This window comes from Zingiber officinale, chromosome 4A (assembly GCF_018446385.1).
Source record: "Zingiber officinale cultivar Zhangliang chromosome 4A, Zo_v1.1, whole genome shotgun sequence".
NCBI classification, from domain to species: Eukaryota; Viridiplantae; Streptophyta; class Magnoliopsida; order Zingiberales; family Zingiberaceae; genus Zingiber; species Zingiber officinale.
Window position 1 is genome coordinate 137,888,711 of NC_055992.1, and position 4,833 is coordinate 137,893,543.

The 4,833-nt window shown below is 29.7% G+C and overlaps 1 non-coding gene across 1 annotated transcript; it reads right to left on the minus strand.

The window, feature by feature from the left end:
- Positions 1 to 3,879: 3,879 nt before the first annotated feature.
- On the minus strand, positions 3,880 to 3,953 carry TRNAV-AAC. Its single transcript has one exon. It is a non-coding gene; the product is annotated as a tRNA-Val (tRNA).
- Positions 3,954 to 4,833: the final 880 nt, after the last annotated feature.

The window sequence follows — 4,833 nt, forward strand, 5'->3', positions numbered from 1 at the left end:
TAATTCACTTTAAATTAAACTTAACTTTACATTAAAAAGATAATTAAAACTTAACCTTAATTTAACTTAATCAATTTTAATTTCAACATTAATCAAAATCTTAACTTTATTTTAATTTTAAAGATTGACTCAAATTGAATCTTAATTTTACTTAACTTTATTTAATAAATTTAACAAATTTAACTCTAAATTAATACTAACTATAAACTTAGTTAATCCTAATTTAACGTAACTTAAGTTAAATCTAATCAAAACTTAAAAATGAAGTAAATGAAAAAATTAAATTAAAACTAATACTTTCATTAATCAATTAATTCAATTAACTAATATGGAATTTAAGTTTTTTTAAAATAAGCATTAAATTATTGAATTGAGTTAGTAACAAATTATTTATTATTGAGTTAGTCATAAATTATCTCTTAACTTAATCCAAGATTAATTGATTAATGATCAATTTAAATAATCTTATTTTAATTATTATACTAAGTTTATATAAATACTTATGTAAATAATATATTTGTTGAAGTGTTATTAACACTAAAACGCCTAAACACTTGGGTAGAACTTTTTATAACCAACAAAGATAATCAGAATATGCTAAGGCCTTGAAATTTAACATACCAAACCCTAGTATAAATTAAGGAGGAGTAATAAATTAAGGGGAAATGTTAACTTAAGGGGAAGTGTTAAACTAAGGGGGAGGGTATTTGGAAATTCCTTTCAAAAGAGTTCTATTTCATTTATTTTACAAATTAAAGTGTTCATGAAAAATTCTTTTGAAACCTTACCTACTTTGTAAATTAAAAAAAAAAACAATATCTGTTTTGAATAATAAAATGAAAATATTTTGAAAATTGCATCCAAAACTACTTTGAAAAATTTTGAAAGATATTTTTTGACAAGTGTTGAAAAGGTTTATCAAATTCTTGCAAAATGTATTATTTTTGTTCAAACTTTGGAAAATCATTTGCAAAATGCTTTGTTTTTGAAAATTCCTTTCAAAATTTCCTTGATTATTTTGAAAATCTCTTTGAAAGGTCTTGCAACGTCTTTACGTAAACTGTTTTGAAAACTATTGTTTTAACCAACTTGATTTTTTTTAAAAAAAAAGACACTTTTGAAAAATACTTTTTGAAAATTACGTGAAAATCCTTTGCAAAATGTTTTTGCAAATTTTAGAATTTTTGAAAATCTTTTATAAATTTTGAAAAAAAAATTCTTTTCAAAATTACTTTGAAATTTTTCATTGACTCCTCTCTACTTTGAAATCTTTGTAAATTTTTAATTTAAAAACACTACTTGCATTTTTTTTTTTTTTGCTAAACCTGAGATATTTCAAAGTTTTTATTTACTTTGAAATAATTGTTTAAAAACTTGCTTAAAAAAGTAAGTTTACAAAGTTCTTTTTGCTAAACCTTTGTTTAATTATTTCTGCTTCATGCATTAATTTTTTTATGTATATCAAAGGGGGAGGATAGTGGGTTAGGTTAACAAAAATAAATCAATTTAACTCAATGCTTGCTTAATTATATATATATTTTTTAAACTTTAGCCCAGATTGTCAATATATCAAAAAAGGAGAGATTGTTGATGCAGGTTGCACTGATAATCAAATTTTGATGTATAACAAATAGGTTAAAGTTAGGTGTGTTATTTGTCTAACCTTTCTACCGAGTGTATAAGAGTTGACTGGTCTGAAAGACTTGACACCAGACTGAAATCAACTAGGTCCATGGGCCCCAGAACTGGTGGAAAGTCCAGATAGGTCCGCGGGGCCCGATATCTAGTCAGAAGACCGGTTGGATCCGCGGGATCTGACAACTAGCCAAATCCAGTTATTTTCAATTATTGTACACAATTTTTGTAATACTTTTATGAACTGATAGTGATTTCCTAACGAAAGCACTCGACGAGTGCGAGCCTTTAATAGGAGTTATCGAAGGCTCCGAACTAAGTAAAAAACTATTTGTATTAGTGCTTGGTTTTTTTGTTTCCTTTCCTCCTTATTTCCGCTACGTACTTATTTTTAACTCTCGATTTTCGACGAGCGCTATTCATCCTCCCCCCTCTTGCATCTTTCCAATCCTACATATCCCTCTACATAGCTCATTGTATACCTAGTGAACGACTTTATAGTCCAACTTATTACAGGTGACGTTTGTTAATAAAAATATATATGACTCCTTATATAGGGAACCGTAGTGTCTTCAGGTCTAAGGATTATTTATATTAATAGTTATTATGAGAATATTTATGACAAGCATATAACAATACATGAAACTTTTCATGACGGGTCAATTCATTACAAATTTTCTAATATATATTCATGTGTCAACTTGATATCTTATATCCATGAGTTGTGAGAATAAGTCTATATACTAGTTTCAACATATTAATATTGCCCTTGTATATTAATACTTGACTATATATATATTATATTATATTATATACACACACACGATGGTCTCTCATAACCAATTTAATCAAGAGTCTCTCATAATCAATTCAATTGATATGCTATAGATTAGAACCTGTTATTCTATGATACTATATTTACTCGGCTAGTACAAATATGAAGTAAATATAACAAATAAAATATTGTCTATTATAAATATGATGCAATATGTCTTAAGTCAATCCACTTATGATTGACTCTCGAGGCTGACACTAACAGTAGAAACATGAAAAATTTCAACAAAAAATAAAGTAGGGTTTCAAGAACATCTCACCATCCAACTCTTCTCCTCTCGCTATCATCTGCTGCCTCCTTTGGGGTGCCGAAGCGAGAGAGCAGTCGCTTATAAATGGAATTGATCATTTTACCCTAATGAGGTCGAATATCTAATAGTCACGATTGGTCCATACTTCGATGAATCGTAGCCCGATTGAAGCTCGAGAGACATTCTTGAAATCGGATCGAATGAACCATTCAATCAGGTTCATTTGAAAGTGAGAGATAAACATAGATGATAACTTGGTACACAAAATTTTCGTCAATATGGAATTTTGAAAAAGAATCAAGTTATATTAGATCTATTATATATAATTTTATACTGCATTGTAAGAAATTATTTTCACAATTTAATCCATGACCACAAGGTCATGTGATAACAACTTGATGGGTGCATCAAGATTTCGCTTGAGACAGAGGGATATATTCGAAGGACACGAGTGCTCTAAGCATCTTTGAAGGGATCGATGGAGCGAAGAACATAAACTCAGCTCACTTCTTCCCGCTGAACAGGCAGGCACTGGTGAGATCGCCGGCGGAAAGTGCCTTAGAGGAGGTGGTCGTCGAGGGAGAGGAATTCGAGGCAGATACGGGCGGCGTTGGTGGCGGAAGAGTTGAGAATGGCCCAGGCGTCGGCGCAGACGGATAGGGCGGTGAGGGAGAGATCGACGGCGGAGGGGCTGCGGGGGGAGGGAGGGGGCGGAGACGCAGAGCTGTCGGAAGCGGGAGGCGGCTCAAGCCTGCTCGATGGCGCAGGAAGCGGAGACAGTAATGGAGGAATCTGCTCAGGGGTCGGGAAGGACGTGAGAGGCTCGTCGGTGGGAAGGTGAGGAGAAGGATGAGGAGGGAGAATACGAGGAGGTGGAGAGCGGAAGCCATGGCGAAGGCAACAGTGGGATTAAATTTAAGTTTGATGAAATTGATCAAAATAAAAACGGGCTGTTTTGGGGCCAAATCAAGTTTTTATATAAAAAAAGTTTAATGGCGTCGCCCGGACTCGAACCGAAGACATTCATTGTATTAGACTAACATGATAACCAATTACAGAACAACATTTGGCCTGGTAATTTTTGTATGCTATTAATTTTGAAATTATATTTAATATTTAAAATTTAAGTCCGAAGAAATTGATCAAAATAAAAACGGAATGGCGTCGCCCGGACTCGAACCCGAGACCTTCAGTGTGTTAGACTGACGTGATAACCAACTACACCACGACACCATGTTGGAGTATTGGCCAGGTATATTCTTGATATATATTAAAATAAGTTAGTGTAAAGGTTTTTTTTGTTACGGTATAGAAGATGCACAATGTTCAACAAAATATATTAAAAAGGGTAATATATCATATTTTTTTTTCATCTTCAAAATATTTTTATTCTTGTATTGTTATACAATTTTAATACTTTTGATAAACTTACTGTAACATTAGTGATTTGACCTAATTAGATTTTTTTATTTAATTATAATAATTTTAACTATGTTAAAAAATTAAACATTTTTTGTGTAGCTTAAAAAAAAATAATTTAGAACAATTTTGTTTCATATTATAGCACACTTTTAGCCAAAATTATTTACAATAGTGTTAGAATAAGGATAGTTTTAAAATGCAAATAAGATAAAATGTATTTTAAAAATAGTTTTATATTATTTTTTTAACAACTATATAAAAATATTTAAATTTTATTTAATTTTTTTAAAAAAAAAAACAAAATGATCATAAAGTTATTATAACAATCATTTCATATATGCTACAAGAATATAGAAATCATTTAATAGCAACCAGTCATTTATGATTATTTTGATGCATTTTTTTTATTAAATTTAAGCTATATTGATTATATTAGTTAAAAGTTTTCCATTATTTTATGTATACTATTTTTAAATAATTTATTTGAATATATTTTAATAATATTAACGTAATTTTTCTATGTTCTAATAACTATACGTTGTAATAGCTATTGTTGTAATAGCTATGAATATTTTCGGTAGTATTCAACTTTATATTATAATAATCATAGAAATAAAGAACATCTTTTAATTTTTACACAATTTAGATTATACAAATAAATATAACAATCAATTTTTACGCAATTTAAATA